The sequence below is a fragment of the Rhipicephalus sanguineus genome, chromosome 10, assembly GCF_013339695.2.
Source record: "Rhipicephalus sanguineus isolate Rsan-2018 chromosome 10, BIME_Rsan_1.4, whole genome shotgun sequence".
Taxonomy (NCBI): domain Eukaryota; kingdom Metazoa; phylum Arthropoda; class Arachnida; order Ixodida; family Ixodidae; genus Rhipicephalus; species Rhipicephalus sanguineus.
In genome coordinates, this window is record NC_051185.1 from 110,862,314 (window position 1) to 110,887,417 (window position 25,104).

Below are 25,104 nucleotides of genomic sequence, written 5' to 3' on the forward strand. Positions count from 1 at the left end.
AGCGGTAGTATACCAACGGCGCGTCTTCTTTTTTCTGAGCCTGGTGGCACACATGTCACCACCCCGTTATAAAGGGGACGCGCACAGCACCCATCTAAGAGCACTGCGAGAGGAAAGTGTGAAAGACGGCGCGTCCATGTAGATTGCGTTATGTGTTTGGCGGTAGCTCTCAGTTGGCTAAACGCCTGCCAGCCAACGTCGCGGACCGAGAGGTCATGGGTTTACCTCCTGTCAACGGAACTGTTCCTTTTTGTCTTTTTTTTTCTTTGCCATTTGATGACGTTCATTTTGCTGACGTATTTCCGTGACGGTAGTACGTCATGAAAGTCTTGGTGGTTGTCGGCATAAAACGCTTTCGTGTTAAAAAAAAATGGCTTTCACCTTCGAGTCGTGTTAGGTGACTGCCTAAGGGACCCTGTGAGAGTTTTTTTATTTAGAGTTGAGCGAACAGACGGCACAAAAACCGCTTCGTTCCCTGGAGCGGCCGTATTCCCTTGGACCAATGTTTTGTTGAGTTACGCTAGGTCGCATACTAAAGGACTTAGCTGCCAGCGTTACTTCGTCTAGCGTTCCTATTTGTTTGCTGTCGCATTCATTGCTTCGCCCTGCGGGGAAACTGATTTTTTACACCTCTTTGCCAACCTCCGATGCTTCCGATTTAAAGCACACAACTGCAGTCGCGAACGCTCACGCTGATACCAATATTTCCAAGTTGGGTGCACCATCTCGTTTCTGTTGCAGCCTCGAAGATTCTTGCCTATGATTATTGCAGCGTTCATTATGCCTTTATTTTCACATTAGCTTTGTTGACGCGTGACCTAGCGTGCACTCTCCCGTACCATCTCTCGCGAAAAGCGTCCAACGTTAGCAACCCTTCCATCTCATTAGGATGGCGGTTCATAAGCCTTTGATCAGGTAAGAGTACATTCTAAGCGTGATCAAACACACTCATCGATACTCACATTCATACTCACGCCTACTCTCACTCATGAATACTCACTGACGTTCATTATCACGCCCACTCACACTCGTCGATACTCGCTCACATTCAACTCACGTCTATTCACACTCATCGGTACTCACGTTTGTACTCACTAGTACTCACTATTGTCACGTGGTCGTGACGTCGACGAAGGCAGCAGTGAACACGTCCGAGATTAAACTCTTTATTTCGCCGAACTTGTGGCCGAGAAACTGAAAGTCAAAATACAGCATTACACTGATAGCGGCGGACAGAGCGTCGACCGTCGATCAACTGACAAGCGGTGAAGCGCGTCCGCATTTAAACATGTGCCATCGAATATTCCAGCGTTATCGCTGGCTGTCGCGCGAATTCTAGAATAAGCTCGCGTGTGCGCGTCTTGCGCGCAATCTTAACAAAACGATCTACAATGATCGCGAAGCTTCTCGAACAATGAGGCGCGCCTAGCGCTGAGCGTTGCTGACAGTCTTTGTGGGCGAAAACCGAATACAGCAAAACTGATAATAAGAAACGCACGTGGGAATGCCCCCCTCTGAAAAAGCATCGTCCCGATGCTTAGAACAGAACACGGGGGGGGGGGGGCGATACATGCGACACTAAATGACAAGAATAAAGCAAGAAAGTACAATAAACAATAAACAAAAGTACAGTCCTCAGATTCACTAACGCGCTTAAGGCGCACGACATGGACGACTTCAGGTCGCGCACGGCGCCGCTGAGATTTCGTAATGCCGTCAGGGACAACCTCGTAGTCGAGTGCGCCGAGGCGTCGAAGTACCCTGTACGGTCCGAAGTATCGTCGAAGAAGCTTCTCACTAAGTCCCCGTCGGCGTATTGGTGTCCATACCCATACACGGTCACCGGTTTGGTATTCCATGTGGCGTTGTCGAAGGTTGTAGCGGCGGCTGTCAGTCGTCTGCTGGTTCTTGATCCGTAGGCGGGCGAGCTGTCGTGCTTCTTCGGCGCGCTGTAGGTAGGTGGTCACGTCGATATATTCCTCGTTGGTCACGTTTGGTAACATGGCGTCGAGCGTCGTTGCCGGGCTCCGTCCGTAGACCAACTTGTATGGCGTCATCTTTGTCGTTTCTTCTAAGGCCGTGTTGTACGCGAAGGTCACGTACGGAAGGATGGCGTCCCATGCCTTGTTTTCGACGTCGACGTACATGGCCTGCATGTCGGCGATGATCTTATTTAGACGCTCGGTGAGGCCATTGGCCTGCGGGTGGTAGGCGGTGGTGCGGCGGTGGCTCGTCTCGCTGTGTTTGAAGATCGCCTGAGTTAGGTCCGCAGTAAAGGCGGTAACTCTGTCTGTGATGAGGACTTCTGGGGCGCCATGACGCAAGACGATGTGCTCCACGAAGAACTTGGCTACCTCGGCGGCATTGCCTTTGGGCAAGGCCTTTGTCTCGGCGTAGCGTGTGAGGTAGTCAGTTGCCACGACGATCCACTTGTTTCCGGTATTGGACGTCGGGAAAGGCCCAGTAAGTCCATCCCTATTTGCTGGAACGGCCGCCGAGGTGGCTCGATAGGCTGCAGAAGTCCGGCTGGCCTAGTGGGCGGTGTCTTGCGTCGCTGACAGTCCCGGCAGGTCTTTACGCAACGGGTGACGTCGGCGGAAAGGCGCGGCCAGTAGTACTTCTCCTGTATTCTTGCTAGCGTGCGAGAAGCACCCAGGTGTCCTGACGTCGGGTCGTCGTGCAGAGCCTGGAGGACCTGTGGCCGCAATGTCGAGGGTACCACGCGAAGGCAATCGGCTCGAAGCGGTGAGAAGTTTTTCTTCAGGAGAACACCATTGCGCAAGAAAAACGACGTCAGTCCCCGCGTGAATACCTTCGGAACAACGGTGGTCCTGCCCTCGAGGTATTCCACAAGGCCCCTGAGTTCTGGATCCGCGCGCTGTCGTTCGGCGAAGTCGTCGGCACTTATGGCTCCCAAGAAGCTGTCATCATCCTGGTCGTCGGGCGGTGGTGGGTTGACGGGGGCACGAGAGAAGCAGTCGGCGTCGGAGTGTTTTCTTCCGGACTTGTACACGACGGTAATGTGGAATTCTTGAAGTCTTAGGCTCCATCGTGCGAGGCGACCTGAAGGGACCTTCAATTTAGCCAGCCAACACAAGGCGTGATGGTCGCTCACAACTTTGAAGGGCCTGCCGTAGAGGTAGGGACGAAACTTTGACGTAGCCCAGATGATGGCGAGGCACTCCTTTTCTGTTGTGGAGTAGTTGGCCTCTGCCTTAGACAGCAACCGGCTGGCATAACTGATAACCCTTTCTAGTGCGTCCGTCCGCTGCACAAGGACGGCGCCGAGTCCTACGCTGCTTGCATCGGTGTGAATCTCCGTATCGGCGTATTCGTCGAAATGCGCAAGTATCGGAGGCGTCTGCAGGCGTCGTTTCAGTTCATGAAATGCTTCGACTTGCGCTGTTTGCCACCTGAATTCGACGTCGGTCTTCGTGAGCTGCGTTAGTGGCTCGGCGATCCTTGAAAAGTCTTTGACAAAGCGTCTGTAATAGGCGCACAAGCCGGGAAATCGGCGCACGGCCTACCCCGCACCTCCACCAGATGTCATGTGGTCGTGACGTCGACGAAGGCACCACTGAACACGTCGGAGATGAAACTCTTTATTTGGCCGAACTTGTGGCCGAGAAACTGAAAGTCAAACTACAGCAGTACACTGATTGCGGCGGACAGAGCGTCGACCGTCGATCAACTGACAAGCGGTGAAGCGCGTCGGCATTTAAACATTTGCCTTCGAATATTCCAGCGTTATCGCTGGCTGTCGCGCGAATTCTAGAATAAGCTCGAGTGTGCGCGTCTTGCGCGCAATCTTAACAAAACGATCTACAATGATCGCGAAGCTTCTCGAAAAATGAGGCGCGGCTCGCGCTGAGCGTTGCTGACAGTCTTTGTGGGCGAAAACCGAATACAGCGTGGCACTATACTCACGCTCATACTCACTTATAATCATACTCATTAGTACTGACTCACGTTCCTACTCACGTCTACTCACACTCATGAGTACTCACTCACCTTCATACTCACGCCTACTCACACACATAAGTGCTCATTCACGTTCATACTCACGTCTACTCACACTCATGAGAACGCACTCACATGCATATTTACGCCTGCTCACACACTTGAGTGCTCACTCACGTTCACACTCATGAGTACGCACTCACATTTATACTCACGCCTACTCACACACTCGAGTGCTCACTCACGTTCACACCGTCTAGTCACACTCATGAGCACTCACTCACATTCATACTCACGTCTACTCAGGCTCATGAGTGCTCACTCACTTTCATACTCACGTCTACTCACACTCATGAGTACTCACTCACGTTCATACTCACTTCTACTCACACTCATGAGTACTCACTCAAGTTCATACTCACCCCTAGTCACAGCCCTCGTTACTCACTCATACACTTACAACGTCCAAATGAGTGTGATTGGGTGTGAGTGAGTGTGCTCATGGACGAGTATGCAGAGCTATGCTCAGCAATCACGTGATGGCGTCGCGGAACGAGATTTTGCAGACGCGCTGGTTCGCATGCCCACATGGTTCCCTTTATTGGGAGATGATGTAAATTGTTTAAACTTCTTTTCTTATCTCCGATTCCTGCGATTTCCAGCAGGCAACTGCAGTCGCGAACGCGTACGCTGATACAAATATTTCCAAGTTGGGTGCGCAATCTCGTCTGTATTGCAGCCTCGAAGTTTCTTGCCCATGAATATTGCAGCGTTCATTATCCTTTTATTTCCACAGTATCCTTGTTGACGCATAAAAAAAATTGGCCGCGTATCTACACGCTTCGCTGCAAATGTCGTCTAAAGACGATAGAAGAGGCGCCGCGTGAGATAATAACGCCATCTGGCAATGCGTCGGGAAACATGAGTGATGTGTTGCGGGCTCGTAGTCCCGGCACAGCAGAAGGCGAAGACCGGCGGTGACCAACGCGACCGGCGGGGACGCCAGCCAGCCCGAACACGCGGTTTGGCGCGAAGCGCTGAAGCAAAGAAATGTCCGCACTCAATGAGTACTCTCCACACACTCGACGGGTAAATGAAAATTTACACGTCGCCTGGGTAAAACAGGAATGCCAGAGCGGCGCCCCATGGCATTCGTACAGTACAATACGGAACCGAAACCGAAACACAATAATGAGCTTGTGCAGAGGGCACGGAGGAAGGCAAGTTTCAGCGCAGTCGCATTTTCAGCGCAGCTTAAGAAATTAGGGTCTTTAGAATTAAGTATGTATGCATTTTCTATTAAAGGAACACACCACCTAAAACTTACCTAGTGATGTTACGCCTCAGTTATGCGTAATGTTTGCTTTTTGATCGACAATGTGCGCAAGTAGGAACCTAGTCAGCCGTTCAAGATGGCTGGCCCTTGGGCAAGTGGTTCAACTTTGGCCGAGTCGCTGAATCGAGTGACGTGCCGGCAAACAGAAAGACAGAGAGACCAAAATTTCTCCGTTTAAGTATCCAAAGAAAGACTATCGTCTTTAAAACTGGCGTCCATCTCTCGCGAAAAGCGCCGAACGTTAGCAAGCCTTCGCTCATTAGGATGGCGGTTCATAAGCTTTCCATCTGTAAGAGTACATTCTAAGCACGATCAGTAGGCTAAAACAGAATATAATTCCTATATTCAAATTCCTAATATACAGTTCAGTGCTTCTTTTACTGGGGCTCTCTCGTGAACATTTTAAGCTGTGGATGTGCGACGCTTAAGCCGCTAGTTTTAAAAACATTTACCGCGAAACTTGAACCGCTTTCATTAGTGAAACTATTGATGACTACCTGGCGAAACTCGTACTACTGGCTCCAATTGCAATACCGCGCGCTGCTCGCACCAACTTTTCGCTCTTGCAAGCTGCCTTCAGGTACCGGGATGGCATATTGCACTCCCATAGTAGACTACAAATGATGCAATAGATGGTTCATGCCTCAACGTAAACATAAAATACTAGGGGTGTGCGAATAGTGAAATTTAATCTCGAATCGAATAGTACCGAATAGTAGCCAAAAATATCGACTCGAATATCGAATAATACACGAAACGTGCACCGCGAGTCACGGCAAGACAAAGGAAAAATCAGGGACGCTACGGCGTGCTGACAGCCTCATTACGCACATGTTCGGGCCTGGTTTTTGTTTCAGCTTTTATGGGGGAGCAGGCATATTGATAGAAGAGCCGCCATTCCAGTCAGCAGCGGGACTCCTAACCTCCTAACAGAGGGGGGTACGGTAGCTAGTCTTTCTTTTCCCCTATGGTCACGTAACATGGCTCATCTGACAACACTAATGTTGTGCTTCAGTGCCCTGCGTGCTCCGGGCCCAAAAGTCTTTGGGCGCCTGTTCACAGCAGTGTTTTAACTCCGCGCGGGAACGATGGGAGTTTCTCAATTAGCGGTGCGGTGCGGCAGTGGCGACTGCCCAGCGTGAACAAATTTTTACATGAAAAGCCAATCACCGAGGGTTTCGCCGGCCAAAGTCGGGTCGTCTTACGGCGCTTGCAGCATATCCGACCGAACTACGCAAGAAGTCCGTGCCTTCGTTTCGCGAGCGAAGTTGTGAAGAACTTGACAGTTTTCTCATGTGTTTTTCTACGCGCCGAAATCACATAATCCCCCTTAAAATCAACATGCGCTCGCTTTTGTGCCAGGATGTCAGTGAAAATTTAACGAACGGCGACGTTAGCTTCAGTTTTAGCCACCCCACCCTAACCAAGTTGCACCGTTGACCTTTGTCGCGTTTTAGATATTCGTCCTGTTGAATTATTCGAAACATCGAATACTAGCTATTCGAAAGTCGAATCAAATTATTCGATTACGAACAATTCGATTCGAATTCGAAACTCGAATATTCGCACACCCCTAGAAAATACCCTCCATACTCGAGACGGCTTACCGATCTCCTATAATAGTGCACATTACACCCTATATTGTCAGCCATTTTCTGAGCGCATTCTGAGTCACGCGACACCTGATCTCTCCCACAGTAAAGTTCCTAGCATTCTAAATCGTCCTCTCTTTTTCGCTAATCAGAAACGCTCTGTGATAAACATGTGCTACAGTTGGCTACAACCTAACAAACAACGCAATGTCCTCCCGCGAAAATGCGCTACGGCTGTCTCTCGGCTCTGCAAGATTGTAGTTCCAGCTCGTTTCCGTTCGGGTCGATAAATAAATAAATAAATAAATAAATAAATAAATAAATAAATAAATAAATAAATAAATAAATAAATAAATAAATAAATAAATAAATCATTCAATCAATCATTTTCTAGTGTTTCTCATTATCCAAGAACTCTTCATCGGTTCTCAATAAGGATTGCCAGGATATCTCTCAAAAATTATTCCGATGTTTACGTTTTCCACCTGAGATTGGTGAAACAAACGTATCTTTATAGCGAAGTTCTCTCTATCTCTCTAGTGAAATTTCTCAAAGTCGCAATCAAGACCTCCGGGCTCACCTTGAAGCCTTAGAAGCGCCGCTTCGCGTGCGCGGAGCTCTTGTTTTTGGGTCACGTGATCAGCAGGGATGCTGTTCGCCCAGATCCGCGTAAAACAATTGCCATCACTGCCTTCCTTCCGCCCACCGACAAGAAGGCCTTACGCCGATTTCTCGGCTTGTGCGCCTATTACAAACGCTCGGTAAAGGAATTTTCACGGATCACCGAGCCAATAACTCGCTTGACGAAGACCGAGGTGGAATTCAAGTGGGAAACGGCGCAAGTCGAAGCATTTCAAGAACTGAAACGACGCCTCCAGACGCCTCCAATACTCGCGCATTTCGACGAATACACCGATACGGAAATCCACACCGACGCAAGTAGCGTAGCACTCGGCGCCGTCCTTGTGCAGAGGACTAATGGACTGGACAGGGTTATCAGCTATATTAGCCGGCCGCTGTTCACGGCGGAAGCCAACTATTCCACAACAGAAAAGAAGTGCCTTGCCATAATCTGGGCTGCATCCAAGTTTCGCGCCTGCATCTACGGCCCAATGGACCACACTTATCCATTGGATGTCCGGTTTAGAGCCGAACGTCCACGTCCGGGAAATAACATCCGTCGTACAAACGGAGGACGTACATTTTCGGATGTAAAGAAACGTCCGCACCCTAAAATACGGTGGAAGTCCAGTGGATGTTTGATTGCGGATTTACCAGCAGCGAGCGTCCCGCGGATGTCCTCCCACGGACAATAATTGGTTTACGCTCGTACGTGGAGCTAAATGCTATGATCACGATGATTTCAGTAATATGTAAAACATCAGCAAAAGTCGTTTGATTTTTACATTGAAAGTGACTGCCACTGTAAGTCATACTGCAAAACCACCTCCTGGCGTAGTGCTCAAGAAAAGATAAAATCTTCTAACCACCTATTTTTAATTGTTTTTCGAAAACCGGAACAAAACGGCTAAAGAAAACCTCTACTCGCTGAACCGGTGTTTTGGTCAGTCTTGTCGCCGTACGTTATTGTGGCGTTTCGGTTTCGCGTTGCCCGTTCACCTCCAATCGTCATGGCCATCAACAGTGAGAACCGACGGAACAATCGTCGAGTCGACGGAACAGCAGCTGGGCTTTCTCGCGCGCCTTTCGAGACGCTACAAGTGTCGCACCACATGAACTGTGCGCATTGGGAACACGGTGAGCGAATTTTTATTCTGTGCATGTGGTTAGAGGGCCGTTTTTTGCACGGGGAGTGCTGACGCCGTTAACAAAACTGCGGTTAGGCCTACCGTCACAACTCGCCTACTGCAGGTCAAACTTTTGTTCTGGCTTCCTACGCACCTCGCGACCACCTGACGGGCGTGCTTGCGAGAAGACAAGCAAGGAGACTAAGAAATTGATTGAAGTTTTTGCGAATTGTTGTTTTGTTCCGAGGATTCCTTGTTAAGCGCACCGAAGCATCATGGTCAAGCGGTCACCGATGACGGAGAACAATGTACAGATGTCGCTTGAGAACTGCTCACGTTTGTGCGTACAGTAGTGACAGTGATGAAGAGCGCGAAAGCGAACTCCCATAGTAAGTGCAAACGCATGCAGTCGCCAAGGTGTTCCTTCCATAGACATGGGTGTCACTTTCACGCAACAGCATTGTCATAAACCAGTAGAACAAAGGTAGGTGCATAAAATGAGTAAGGAAGAATAGGCATACCAGTGTGGTGCATTAACAGGGTAGTAACAAGGCACAGATAACGAACAACAATAGGGTAAGTAGAGGCAAAGAGCGCTGATTTGCTGGTGCCTATCCCGACCTTTTAATGTCTATGCGCTGTTAATACCTTCGTAATGGATCCTTACCAACTCGCCCAACCTTCATGCGTGGATCCGATTTTACTGCACAAGTGTCTTTCGACTATTAAAATTTGCTGTCTAGATCACGACTCGTCCCTTGAGGTGGTCATTCAAATAGGCTATAGTGCGATGTCTTGATGATTATCCACAAAGTAAGCTTGCACTGTTTTGTTTTCCCGTACCTCACACGTTTATAATCACTGTGCACCTTTATGTTTCTGCAGAACAAGTGAGGCCATTGTAATTACCATTGGGTTGCAAATGATTGGAGCCATGATCAAGGGACTGTAGGTGCATCTGAGAAAAGTTCCTGCTTGGTTGTGTATGCCTGTGCGACTGAACCTTGTGCAACTTTGGGAATCTTCTGTGGACTGTGCAACAACAAGGCATGTTCTGTAGACTGAAGGCAGCTACCCCATGGTATTTTTTTTTTAAATTTTTGGAGATATTTTCACATTCCTATTGATAGCTTGCATGTGGTTTCATGGATTCAGGTTCTTAACATGCTGTATTCCAACACGATTGCTTTGATGACATCTAGGTAGCATAATTAGGTCACGGTTAACCGGCTTCGATGTGATCACAATGCCGCTGGATTGTTCTGGGCTCTGTGCATGCATAAGAAAGAAGCTGATGCGGTGTACTGATAACATGAACGTGACATGGCAATTACAGTGAGGTCACTGCAAGCCATGCGTTGCTTCTTTTTATTGTGCCTCTGTACAAAATATGTGCGTGAAAACCATAACATTAAGTACGAAATATTTTTTGCCTAAATTTCTGTTTGTCCTATATGTGTATCTATTTGTTGACCCCCTATTAGCATTGAAGATGCCAGTGCATGGTTCATACACTGTGTAAAGTGCAAGCAGTTTTTTTAACTTTCATTTGTCATCTGCATTGCATCACGTAGCACTATCTTGACGTCACTGCGAAGCCGCACTTTTGTGAGACCAGTATTCAGCCCTCTTGTAAAATAACCTGCAAGACCCTGTTAATATACATAATTTTACGTCACGAATGATTCTGTTATCTTCTACATAATATACGTTGCTGTTATTGCATAGCCATACTTCTGTGAGACCACAGTGTTATGCATATAATTTAGTGCGAGATACCTTCACCACGTCTTATTTTTTTCGTGTTTGTGCTTTGGTCACATATACCGGGTGTGCCAGCTATCTTTAGCCAAGGGTTAAAAAATACAATATTAGAGGCAGGTGAGTGAAATCAGTTTCAAATTGCTGACAGCCACCTTGCGCACCAGACAATTTTCTGTTACGTAATTGATTAATTTATTAATTAGGATTATTTAAGTAAGTTTCTAATATTGGCTTTAGGCAAGAAATGCAACTTGCAAAGTTCGAGAGCGTCTTCAGAAACCCACATTGCATAATTTGCGATAAAGAAAGTCTCACATGTACAATTTTTTCCAAGCTTCAAAAAGAACCACGTGGTTAAGCCACAGCTGAGAGCAGCATTACGTGGTTCTTTTTGCAGCTTGGAAAAACCGTATATGTGAGACTTTCTTTATCGCAAATAATGCAATAGGGGTTTCTGAAGACACTCTCGAACTTTGCAAGTCGCATTTCTTGCCTAGTCAATATTTAGCAATTTAATTCATTAATCCTAATTAACAAATTAATCAATTACGGAACAGAAAATTGTCTGTGGCGCGCAAGGCGGCTGTCGGCAATTCGCAACTGATTTCACTCGCCTGCCTCTAATATTGTATTTTTCAACCCTTGGCTAAAGATAGCTGGGACACCCGGTATATTTGCTGCACCAAGAACATTTTCCTGCTACAGGAAAGGTGTGCCTTAGCGAAGTATCCCAATCAGTTTTCTACATAGTGTATACATTGCTGTATGTTGCATGCCGTTGTTCTACTTTATATAGATTAACTTTTCTGTGCAGTCCTTGCTCTGGATATGCCTACAGATAATGTGTCATTGCTATCAGTTTATATTCATGACATCCAATGAAAGAGCCCATCTGTTTTTTGCATAATATGGATTACTGTTTATTGTTGGAAACATGCCATTTCATGTCTGTACAAAATGCGTGTGTATTCCTTGTGCCCGATATTTGTTCACTTCCATTCTGTTCCTTTAGGTTGCAGTACTGTAGTTCAGGTGTAAGCATAGTCAATTTATTCTAGTAATTTCATTTTCTTTCAGAAAAACATGTTAACATCACTGCTTTAGGTGGACAAGTAAAACAAGTTAAGGGCAGATTGCTTAGTAAAGGAACAGTAGACTTCATCTTGTGTTAAGTGACTTCAACGTGCATTTATTATTTCTCTTCTGTGCTACTTTACTGATGCTGAAATTAACATGTACACTTTATCTTGTTATTTTCAATTCTTGTGGGTCCTTATCGGCTTTTAGTTAATGTGTTCATATGCTAGGGTCTGCTGTGCCAGGTGTTTTTATGCATACAAGTGATGTGTTTGCAGCATGCTTTTTAATAAAAATTCTGTTGATCTGCTTTATGTGCAAGTCTATGCCTCAGTCAGATCGTCACGAAAAGCTGCACAAGTCTTATTAAAAGGCTTATATGCATTATTTCTGATGACTGTGTACCAATGCAGTCAACATTAAAGATGCTGAACTTGCTGGGGATGCTACGAGTGTTGTTGAATGGGCTGCTGCTGTGGATCTTGTGCCCTGTGCTAATATGTTGTCACTCATCCAACTGTTACCAGTGAGACTGTCCTATATTTGCCTTAGGGTACTTATTAGTGAACGCAACAGCACAGTAAAGCAAGTGAAGAATGGTGCATATAATTGGTGCTCTGATTCTTGAATAGAGCACAACCTCTAAAGCATGGAAAAAGTTGAAGTATGACAAGCGATACACCAACAAAAACCAACTTATACTTCTCCATTTTCAATGCTTCAGAAGCTGTACTCCTAACAACCTATGCACCATGCTTTACTTTCTTTACTGTGCTATTGCGTTCACAAATATGTGCCCTCAAAGCAACTAAAAGACCTTCTTACTGGTAAAGTTTCCATGGGTGACAACATATTACCTCAAGAAACAACATCCTCAGCAAGAGCCCATTCAACATATTTTTACATTGGTGTGCAGTCATCATAAATGTATGAAAACTGCTTCCATGTTCACCAAATTAGCCAAAATATGCATGATAAAGGCACTGTATATTAACCTAAATAGTCATAACTGTTTAGATATTAGGCTTGTTAATGTGGAACTGAATGATGCATGCAAGTCTTATTAACCCGTATGTGCCCAGTGTCCTACATGTAGGACACTGGGCATATATGGGTTAATTAAGGCTTCAAAAATTCCGGATTTATCACGGATGTCCGCATTTAAAATCCGACAGGTGTCCCGTGGACGTTCATGTCCAAATTAATGAGTCCGGCGGACGTCTGAATATCCGTGAAAGACGTGTCCAGGACGTCCAGTTTAACGCCTTTTTGTTTGCGCGGGACGGTCCGTCAGATATCCGCCGTACGTCATCGGGATGTGTACGGATGTCCACTGGACTCACGAACATCCGGCACTGAACATCCATCGGATGTACTGGGGATTGTTTGTGGTCCATTGGGGGCAGACCCATCAAAGTTGTGAGCGACCACCAAGCCTTGTGCTGGCTAGCTAGCTTGAAAGACCCTTCAGGTCGACTCGCACGGTGGAACCTAAGACTTTAAGAATTCGACATAGCCGTCGTTTACAACATCGGAAGAAAACACTCCAACGCTGAACGCCTGTCTCGCGCCCCCATCGACCCACCGCCGCAGCACGACCTGGAGGATGAATGTTTCTTGAGAACCATTAGTGTGCAAGGTCTGGTTGAGTACAATAGTTGCGATCAATATATAGTACCATCTAGCAAAAAAATACATAGAATAAATGAATGTCTGGAATCAGCCAATACATATAATACATAGAATAAAAATACATAGAATAAATGGAAATTTGGAATAGACAATGCAGCTAGTTATGGAAGGACTGCTGACTAAGGTAATATAGGAGGTCTGATTGGAAACTAGTTAATTCTTTAATGTTTGCAATGGTACGCGGAAGGGCGTTTCACTCGTTTATGGACAACACCAAAGGAGAGTTTAAGTATTTTTCAGTGCGCGCAAATAGTGGACGTACCTTGTGATCGTGGTCACATGTTTACGGGTAGATGGATAAATTTGAGTGAAAAAGGCCTGTAGATAAAGTAAATGCTGTGGAAGAAGGCCTATCTCGAATATTTTCTGCGTGTTGCGAGTGGTAGAATGCCAAGAGTTCTTTTTATGGATGTGACACTATGAAAACTTAAGTAGGAGGAAGCAGTAAACCTAGCGGCTTTACTTTGAATTGACTCCAGGATGTCAGTAATGTATGCTTGATGCGGATGCCATATCGGGTCACGTCGGGTCACGGCGTTGCTCAGCAGAGATGTTGAAGAGGTCAGTTATTGCGAGCACAGATGGAATGGTATCGTTCGCCGAAGATTCTGGTGGGTCTACGGGATAACGAGACAGGCAGTCGGCGTCCTGATGCAAGCGGCCAGATTTGTAGACGACAGTGTACGTGTACTCTTGAAGTCGCAATGCCCAACGACCAAGGCGACCAGTGCGATCCTTCAGAGAGGACAGCCAGCAGAGGGCGTGGTGATCACTGACAACGGTGAAGGGTCTGCCGTACAGATAAGGACGAAATTTGCCGACGGCCTAAACAAGAGCGAGGTACTCTCTCTCCGTTATTGAATAATTCCGTTCAGCTACGGAAAGAAGGCGGCTGGCGTATTCAATAACGCAATCCTGACCACGTTCATTTTGGCCGAGAACAGCGCCGATTCCATGACCACTGGCATCGGTACGTACTTCGGTGGGTGCAGAGTCGTCGAAATGAGCCAACACAGGGGGCGATGTGAGTAGGTGGACGAGATGAGAAAAAGCCGACGCTTGCGCAGGACCCCGGGAGATGGGACGTCCTTTTCAAGACGGCATGTGAGGGGCTGCGCAATCGCTGCAAAATCTTTAACAAAGCGGCGAAAATAGGAGCATAGGCCGAAAAACGACCGAACGTCCTTGGAAGAACGTGGAGTGGGGAAGTTCGTAACGGCGCGTATTTTTGCAGGGTCAGGTCGTATACCCGCAGCGTCAACAAGATGGCCCAGCACGGTGATCTCGTGGCGGCCAAAGCGGCAATTCGAAGAGTTGAGCTGAAGACTTGCAGTGCGAAAGACTTGTAAAATAGCCGACAAGTGTTGTAGGTGGCTTGAGAACGTAGGTGATAGAACGACGACATCGTCGAGGTAGCAGAGGCATGTGGACCATTTGAAACCCCGAAGAAGGGAGTCCATCATGCGCTCAAATGTTGCGGGTGCGTTACACAACCCAAAGGGAATGACTTTAAACTGGTAGAGCCCATCCGGTGTAATAAAGGCCGTCTTCTCCCGATCATGTTCATCGACAGCGATTTGTCAATAGCCTGAGCGAAGGTCTATGGAAGAAAAGTACCGTGCGCCATGAAGAGAATCAAGGGCGTCGTCTATTCGCGGCAAAGGGTAGACGTCTTTCTTGGTGATCTTGTTAAGGTGCCGATAGTCGACGCAGAACCGCCAAACGTTGTCCTTCTTCTTTACAAGAACCACAGGGGACGCCCAAGGACTCGAAGATGGCTCGATGATGTCCTTAGCGAGCATCTTGTCGACTTCCGTTTGAATGACGCCGCGCTCGGTTTCAGAGGCACGGTAAGGACGTCGATGGATGGGTCTTGCGTTCCCAGTATCAATACAGTGAGTGACCAGAGATGTTTGGCCAAGCTGCGGCGAAGCGAAATCGAAAACGTCGCGGTATGACGCCAACAAAAGGCGTAGTTCCTTGATTTGGGAAGGGGAAAGGTCCGGGGCAATCATGTCGTCGAGCGGGTCATCAAGTGTTGCGCTAGCAGCAGGGCTTCCTGAAGTCGGTGGTGGAGTATCAATGGCTAGGGCCACAGGGTCGTGTGTGTCTAAAGGTGATATAGTGCCCAGCGTGATACCTTCGGGAAGCAACTGTGCGCAACGTCCAAAGTTGAGTACAGGTATACATGCTTGGTTGGCAGAAACAGTCACAAGGGAGTGAGGCAGAGCTACACGTCGCGTCAGAAGAACATCCAAGGAAGGGGTAATCAGGTAGTCGCCATCACGGACAGGAGGGTCCGGGGTGAATGAGACGTAAGTAGCCGTACCTGGGCACAAGCGAACCAACTGGACAGCGCATAAACGTGGTGGCGACGCGACGTTGAGGTCAGGCATAGCCGGAAGCTCTAACTGTAAAAGGCCAGAAGAACAGTCGATAAGGGCAGAATGCGTGCTCAGAAAGTCGTGGCCGAGAATGAGGTCATGGGGGCACTCGTCCAGCACAGCAAAGAGAACTGACGTACTGTGGTCATCGAAGCTCACACGCGCAGTACACATTCCAAGAACGCGAGGTGTACCGCCATCGGCTACACGAACAACAGGTGATGAAGCGGGCGTTAGGACCTTATGAAGACGGCGAGAAAGGTGAGCGTTCATTACGGATAATTGGGCGCCAGTATCAATGAGCGCCGAAACAGGCACGCCATCTACTTCTACGTCCAAAAGGTTTTGTCGGGTAGCCAGGGTCAACAGAGGATTTCCGGGTCGGTAGGCCAATGCAGCATTACCTCCGGGAGCTGCACTGGTCCGTTTTCCGAGGAAGGGCGGTGGGGGTACGGCGAAGGTGAGCGACGGGGCAAAGGTGACCGAGAACGTCGCTGGCTCCGCGGAGACGGCGAGCGGTCGTAACGTGGGGCCGAGGTTTGGGCGTTAAGGTTGGTAGCGTCCTCGCGGTCGTAAAAAGGTGAGGATCGAGTGTCCTCTGCACGGTACGTTGCTCGAGGAGACGATGGCCTACGATAGCGACAATGGCGCGATATGTGGCCTACCCCGTTACAGTTGAAGCAGATAGGCCTGTCATCTCGTGTGCGCCACTGGTTCGGATCACGGAACCTGGAATAGGTCGGTTGTTGGCGGAAGGATGAAACAGTGCTGACCGCGGGACGACTGAGGGCACATATGGGCTGGATGCCTGCGTTTGCCAGTTCTTCGCGCACGACGGCCTGGATCAACGAAACTTTCGGGCGGGTTTCTTCGTAAGGACGGGCCTGCGGTGCGGATGGGGATGCTGCCTCGATCTCCCGCCGCACAAGGCGCAGGAAGTTTTCGGTGCTGGGCGGAGGCTGGAGCTGGGCGTCTTGGCACGACGACGTGGCGGCGGTGTTACGGAGTCGAACAAATTGCTGCGTGACTCGACGACTCTTCGCTTCTTCAAAGCGTCGGCACTCTCTGATGATGTCGTCGATGGTGGAGCAGTCCTTGTAGACTAGTAAGTGAAAAGCGTCATCGGCGATGCCTTTGAGAATGTGGCTGACTTTGTCAGTTTCGGGCATTTGGTCGTCAACTTGCCGGCACAAGGCTAGGACATCTTGGATGTACACCATGTACGGCTCCGTCGAGGTTTGTGCACGGTACGAAAGTTCTTTCTGGGCGGCGCGTTGTCGCGCAATAGGCTTTCCGAAAAGGTCTTTCATTTTTTGTTTGCACACGTCCCAGCTGGTCAGCTCCTCCTCGTGCGTGTCGAACCACACACTGGCCGTTCCCCTGAGGTAGTAACTGACGTGGGCCAGCATCAAAGTGGGATCCCACCGGTTGGTCTTGCTGGCGCGCTCGTAGTCGGCCAGCCACTTTTCGACGTGCACGTTGCCAGTTCCGCAGAAGGTACCAGGGTCTCGGATATGGGTCACAACGACTTGGCTGGGTTCAGTTGGCGTAGCGGGGGTAGGATCAACGGGCCTGCCTGTCGACATGGTGGACTGCCCAAGGAGACGCCCGCTGCAAAGTTCCCTGGTGTGCTTCGGATGTACCCCGCACCTCCACCAAAGATGTTACGGAGAGACGACAGAAGAAGGCTGTATTTACAGTATTGACACAAGAGATAGGGGTGCCAACCAAGATGGCGAAAGCAGCAACGAACACGTCCTCCTCCTCTTCGTCTTCTAGGTAAGCGTAAGCGGCACATAACAATATGTTAGAAGCAAACTCTATGGATGGTTTAATGAATGAATTAAATGCCTGAAGTTTAATGTCTGAAGTAGCCAAAAGTAAGCGGCGTTTTAAAATGTCAAGCTTACGAAATGCTTTGCTGGTAGTTAATTCTGCATGATTGTTTCATTTAGGATTGTAATGCAGGATAACACCTAAGTATTTAATGGACGATACCATTTCAACGGGAGAGTTGTTGATGAGGTATATATTCGGGATTTGATTGGCATCTCGACCGAATTTAACATGCTTGGTCTTTTCAACGTTAATCTTCATTTGCCATTTGCTACACCATTAGGGAAGTGTCGTTAAGCCAGATTGAAGGGTTAAAATGCCGTTCTGATTGGCTATTTTTTTATATCTTACGCAGTCATCAGCGAAAAGTCGTACGTTCGACTGCATGCTAATTGATATATCGTTGATATAGATTAGAAATAACAGCTGCCCTAAAACTGACCCTTGTGGAACGCCCGACTTGGCCTGCGTATGTTTGGATATGTAGGAGTCGATATTAACACACTGAAATCTTTCAGTTAGAAAGCCTTCAATCCACTGAAATGTTTTTTATCGAGCCGGAGACTACGTAGTTTTGTTGGAAGACGTTGAAGAGGGACGCGATCAAAGGCTTTAGAAAAATCTTCGGTAGCATGGGCTAAGCATCGTGTTTCTGAAAAGGTTTACTGCCATGCAGTACGTCAAGCGAAACACAAACTCTTTTCGCATGACCTCCCGTCACTTTTAAAAAACGACCCCAGGCAATTCTGAAAATTACTCGCTCCCACACGCTCTAACACCTGCATCATGATTTTAAATAGTGCTGGTGTTGCGGTCGCTCCTGAGATTTCTCCAGTCGTGATTATTATTTACTTCACTTCAGTTTTTACGAAAGAAAACCACTAACATGCCTATGCCATCTACATTTGAGTATCGTTTTACGGATCCAATAGACATTAAACCTGCAGGTATCTCGTCCTTAATTACAAATCTTAAGACATCAACATGCTCGGGTGTCGACGGCATAAACTCAGAAATCTTAAAGCAGACTGTTGTCCCGTCTAGCACTATTCTCGGTCATATCTTTCAGCAATCGCTACAAACAGGCGAGGTTCCATGTGATTGGAAACTCGCTAAGGTAATCTCGGTCTTCAAATATGGGGACAAATGCATGCCCAGAAATTACCGTCCCATATCCCTAACGAGCATCCTATGTAAGCTACTTGAGCACATTATTTCTTCACATGTTCCATCACGCTTAGAGCAAAACCAGTGCTTTTTTTTAAAATCAGCACGGCTTTCGCAAAGGGCTTACCTGCGATACACAGCTTATTAAATTCACGCATGAAATCTTTAACAACATGGATGAAATGTTACCAACACGCTGGATATTCATCGACTTGCCTAAGGCATTTGATCGTGTGGCGCATTGTCGAATAATAGCTAAAGTGTCATCTTTAAACCTAGATTCTCATAAAGTCTCTCGGATTAGAAACTTCCTGTGTTTTCGCAAACAGTGCACTGTAATTAATAACATGTCTTCCCCTCTCTCCGAGGTGACATCTAGCGTACTACAGGGAAGTGTAATCGGGCCTTTGTTATTTTTAATTTTTATAAATGATCTTCCCTCGAAAATGACGTCATCCATTCGCCTTTTTGCGCACGACTGCATAATCTACCGAAAAATCACTTCACCATAAAATCATATATCTTGACAGCAAGATCTTGATCGCGTAACCACATGGTGCACAGATTGGCTAATGACATTAAACGTAGATTAGTGTAATCAAATGACCTTCACTCGAAAGCGATCACTCTCAAAAATTTCAGTATTTCCTTAATGGTAGCCCTCTAAGACCAACTTCATCTTATAAGTATCTAGGCATCCATCTGACATCGAACATTTCCTAGTCTAGTCCTATCAACAAGATTACTCTGATGCGTCTGGTACACTTGGTTACCAAATACGCAATTTCGGCGATGCCCCTCCTTCCACGCGCAAGCTCGCTTATCAAACACCTGTGTGTCATATACTCGAATACGCGTCTTCTATATGATCACCTGAACAAGCATATCTATCCCGAAGCCTGGAATCGGTTCAAAACCACGCTGCTCGCTTTATCGTCAGTAACTACAACAGGCGTTCCAGCGTAACAAAAATCAAGCAGTCGCTCTCTCTCTCCTCCGTCGCCTCCCGCAGAAACATTTCTCTGTTTGTTCCACAGAATCATCAAGAGCAAGCATCGCTCTTCTTTGCCACTTCTCAAACCTCATCGATGTTCTCGTCGTTTAGAGCATAACCTCAGTTTTCAGCGTCTATACGGTCACACTAACGCCTTTAATTTATCTGCATTACCACGTGCCATTGTACTGTGGAACACCATTCCTGAGAATACAGCTGACGTCAAAGAGAGCGATATTTTTAGGAGGCTGCTTGAAAAACTGCCTCTTGAGCCCTAGAAGTGTGCGCCTTATCTATGTACTGCGGCTAGATTCTGATTCTTAAGCCGGATAGGTCGCCTTTACCATTGTGTAACGCCTTATCCCCATTTACTTTGTGGCTTTCATTGAAAAATACTTCGCCAGTTGTGCTATCTACTTATGTACTATCGTTTGAATTATATAATGTTATTGCTTGCCGTCTCGTTTGGTTGTTTCAATTTGCGCAGCCAAGACATCGCGTATGTACAAGCATATTGTTACGAGGCATTCTGCATGAGCACGCCGTTGGAGACAACCCAGGGACAAAGAGACAAAGAAGAAGCTGGAATGTGGCGCGAGATGCTGGCAGCCATTCGGTGCCACAGCTACTTTGTGGGGATTGAGGCTTGCCCGTCGCCATTGCGCGGGTTTCTCGCCTATTTCTGCCATCCTCATGTCCGATCATGTCGCTTCCCTCCTCCGCCGTCCTACGGCGCTGGCCGAGCGGGGGTGACGTTAACCCCCTCACCCCGGCGCCGGATCGCGACGGTGGCGCCACGTTCGAGTCTCGGGTGCTCGCGTCTCGCGAGACGTTGCGCGCGGCGGGGGGTCAGACACTCTCTGGACCTCGTAGGGTAAGCACGTATTTTTTTTCCCGTCCGTCGGCTCCTTTGTTTGGGCTCGCTCGGACGGAGTTCGCTTACGGTGCCTTGCGCCAGCGGCGAGCGCTTACCTTACGTTGTCCTTTTCCGAACGCTAGGCTGAAGAGCGGTGCGGTGCATTCGCGCGTGGTCTTACTACGCCGAAACCGTACCTATCGAAGCCAACGCGAGCGGAGTTTGCCCTTGCTCGAGCGATCGGGCCCTGTTTTGGTCGCTGATCGTGAGAGCACGCAGCATAGTCGCGAGGGAACGTTTCTCTCAGCGGCGTGTCGCCGTGAGCCCTTTTGCCCGCGGAGACGTGCTAGCGGCACCCTTTGTGTTGTACTTTCGCCCGTGGCGTGGTTAAGCCTGTTTTGCTTCTCCCGCCGCCTTTGGGAGCGGGCGTTGTACTGCGTTTTGTGGTGTTGCCGCAGGCAATAAAATGTTGCGGATTTCGAGAGCAGTACTGTGTACTTGCCGCGTTACGCTCGGCGCCTTGTTTGCGCTCGAACGTGCGTGTGCAGCGGTGCGCTAGCCTACGCGAGGCGACGGCAGACGCGGCCCGGTGGCTCGCTAAGTCCGAACCCACGCTAGTGGCCGTACTCCTGTGAGTTACGTGGTCACTACAACTTGTAAATATTGTAATATAACCGCTTCTGTCTCTTCAGTGTATTCCTGATTCCCGTGATATTTGGTGGAGGTGCGGGGTAGAAGAAGCGCTGTACAACGGAGCTCCGCAGTGGTCGTCGACTCGGAGTTTCCATGAAGGAAAACGAGACCGATGCCGTCACCACCCCTGCATCGGCTACGACAACGCCTGCACAGGCCACGGCAACGCCTGCACCGGCCACAACACCGCCAACATACGTGCTGACGCATCCGAAGAGCCCTGGGACGTTCTGCGGTACGGATGAAGTCGACATTGAAGATTGGATAGCTGACTATGAACGTACCAGTGCTACCAATCGATATGACCCGACTCTCATGCTGGCCAACGTGCTCTTCTACCTAAAAGGCACGGCAAAGGTATGGTACGAGAACCACGAGGAGGAGATCGGAAGTTGGGACACCTTTAAGCGAAAACTTTGCGACTTATTTGGGAAGCCTATGGGTCGAAAGGCAGCCGCAAAGAGCTGTCCATCCGTGCTCAGACGACCACCGAACCGTACATATCGTACATTCAGGACGTGCTGGCTCTTTGTCGTAAAGTAGACAGCGACATGTCGGAGTCGGACAAGGCTGGTCACGTCCTGAAGGGAATAGCGGACGACGCGTTCAACCTATTAATGTGTCGGAATTGTGCGACCGTCGACGAAATTATTGAGGAATGCCGGCGTTTCGAACAGGCCAAAAGCCGGCGCATTGCGAAGTCATTCACTCGGCTGCCAAACACCGCTGCGACGTCCTCGTACGAAGATGGACTGACCTCTCGTCTGCAATCGTCGCCGGCGTCCGAAATTAAACGAATCGTCCGTCGGGAAATAGAAGCAATTACACCTGCTCTTCCCATCAACGACCACGGTGATTCGCAGGTGCCCACAGTTTCCCTAGTCCAGTCAATTGTGCGGGAGGAACTCGGCGATTTGGGCTTCTCTGTCTGTGCCGTTGCTCAGTCTCGGACAACTGACTTCCGCTCAAGGTCGCCGCCTCGCAACAGGTCGCCGCCCCAGGAACAACGGTTCTATCCACGCTCGCGTAATCCGGCTGAATGGCGCACTGCAGATGATCGGCCGATCTGCTTCAACTGCAGCCGCGTAGGTCACGTCGCACGATATTGTAACAACCGTTGGTCGTTGCCTTTAAGAACCCGGTATGCCACTGCTAGCCGCGCCGACAGCTACCGCCGTTTCCAGCCTTCTGAGTCGTACACCGATAGCTACCGCCGTTCCCCGCCTTCCGAACCATACAACCTCGATGCCACTGCTACGCCGCACAGCCGCTCACCGTCGCCCCGAGGTCACCAGTCCCGTTCGCCTCCAGGGCGTCGCCCGTCGTCTCCGTCCCCTCTACGACGACGTCCGACCTCGCCGCTCAACCTTCGACAGGGAAACTAAAAGGTGCAGCTCTTAGGGGTGATGCTGCATCTTCTAATTCCACCTCAAATCCTCTGCTTGTACTGCCGACACGACGAAATTTGATCGACGTTGACGTTGACGGCCTGACTGTTTCTGCACTTGTTGATACTGGGGCACATATTTCTGTGATGAGTGCTCGACTTCGTCGCCGCCTGAAGAAAGTGCTTACTCCGGCTGCTCTTTGTACTATTCGAGTCGCTGACGGAAGAAGTCCTGCCGTCATAGGAATGTGCACAGCACGCATCACCATAGCCGACCACCAGACATCTGTTTTGTTTGCTGTTCTTGAGCAGTGCCCACATGACATCATTCTAGGATTGGATTTCCTGTCTACTCATGCCGCCCTCATTGACTGTGAAACCGGCGTTCTTCAACTTGAGCTGCCTCGGCTTGTTGATGTCCAAGCTTCACCGCCACACAATTTGTGCTGTGTAGATTATGTTCGGCTGTCTCCGCAAGCCGCCACGTGGGTGGCCTTGACGACATCACCACCTCTTCCCGACGGCGAGTACACGGTGTCTCCTTTAGTTGACGTGCTATTGGACCGAAATGTTGCTGTGCCGCATACCCTCGTGAATGTTGTCGACAACTGCGTACAGCTCCCGCTCCTAAACTTCAGTACCTCGACAAAAGTTCTACCGCGAGGCATTTCATTGGCTAACGTATCAGCGCTTGATGCATGCGACATCGTGGCATTAGATGCTGAAAATTGCTCGTCCTTTATTACAGCCAATCCAGCAAGCGCACCGCCCGACGAAATCGCGAGAATGATTGCCCCTGATCTTCAGCCTTAAGCTGCGCAACCAACTCCGCCACGTTCTAATGACCTATAGGGATATCTTCGACTTCGATGACCGCCCTTTAGGTCAAACGTCATTCGTAAGTCATCGAATACATACCGGCGATGCTAGTCCTGTCCGACGGCGACCATATCGTGTGTCCCATTCAGAACGCCAGGTCATACAACGAGAAGTCGACAAGATGCTCTCCAAAGGCGTCATAGAGGCCTCTTCAAGTCCATGGGCGTCACCTGTCGTCTTGGTCAAAAAGAAGGATGGTAGCTGGAGATGTTGCGTCGACTATCGTGCTTTGAACAAGATAACCCGCAAAGACGTATATCCGCTGCCACGAATCGACGACGCCCACGACTGTCTTCATGGCGCGAGATACTTCTCATCCATAGACCTACGCTTGGGTTACTGGCAGATTCCTGCTGACGACTTAGACCGCGAAAAAACTGCCTTTGTCACTCCGGACGGCCTCTATCAGTTCAAGGTTATGCCTCTTGGGCTGTGCAACGCCCCGGCAACGTTCGAACATATGATGGACTCCCTCCTTCGTGGCTATAAATGGTCCATCTGTCTTTGCTACCTAGATGATGTCATTGTCTTTTCCCCAACGTTTGAAAGTCACCTAACTCGCCTGTCGACCATTCTAGCTGTTTTTCGTCGAGCGGGGCATCAGCTAACCTCCAAAAAGTGCAATTTCGGCCGGCAACAAATCACTGTGCTTGGTCATCTTGTAAGTGCCACGGGTGTACAACCTGACCCTGCCAAGATTAGCGCTGTCAAAAACTTCCCTGTGCCCTCTTCTACTAAAGATGTTCGGAGTTTTGTTGGCTTATGCTTTTACTTCCGACGTTTTATACGCAATTTCGCCACCATTGCCCGACCGCTCACCGACCTCCTCAAAAAGGACGTGCCCTTCTCGTGGTGCCAGGACCAAGCGGCTGCGTTCTCGGCGCTGATCAAATTGCTCACTTCACCACCTATACTGGCCCACTTCGACCCATCAGCGACTACTGAAGTTCGCACAGACGCCAGTGGGCATGGAATCGGTGCCGTCCTCGCCCAACACCAGGGGGGCCAAACACGTGTTATTGCGTACGCCAGCCGCCTTCTCTCCACATCTGAGCAAAACTATTCAATCACGGAACGCGAGTGTCTTGCGTTGGTCTGGGCTGTCGCAAAATTTCGCCCCTACTTGTATGGCCGCGAATTCTCAGTTATTACCGACCACCATGCTCTCTGTTGGTTGTCATGGCTCAAGGACCCAACTGGTCGCCTTGGTCGCTGGGCTCTACGGCTCCAAGAGTATTCCTTCGACGTAATCTACAAATCGGGCAGGCTGCATCAAGACGCCCATTGTCTCTCGCGTCATCCGGTGGAATTCATAGTGCAACAGCGCAAAAACACAGGGACATTTTAATTTTACATGTACGCTGTGAATTTTCATTGTTTAGAAAACCATTGCTTTAGAAAACACCTGGCGTCTTTCGTTAAGCAGCTGGCGTCTTTTCGTTTTGCTTTAGAAACATCTGGCGTCTTTTCGTTTTGCTTTTAGAAAACATCTGGCGTCTTTCGTTGGTTTATTTCATCAATCAACGGCGTTTTGAACAAAATGTTTATTGTTTAATCACGCACAGGAGAAATCTCACCAGGCACTACCTTGGAGGTAAACAATGGCTGCTAATGGGAATGAGAGACAGAAGAAGTCGGCTTTTAGCTAACACTTACATTTCTACTTCTACTAACGTTTCCTACTGGAACATGCCAATGGCTGCTAATGGGGAATGAGAGACAGAAGAATTCGTCTTTTA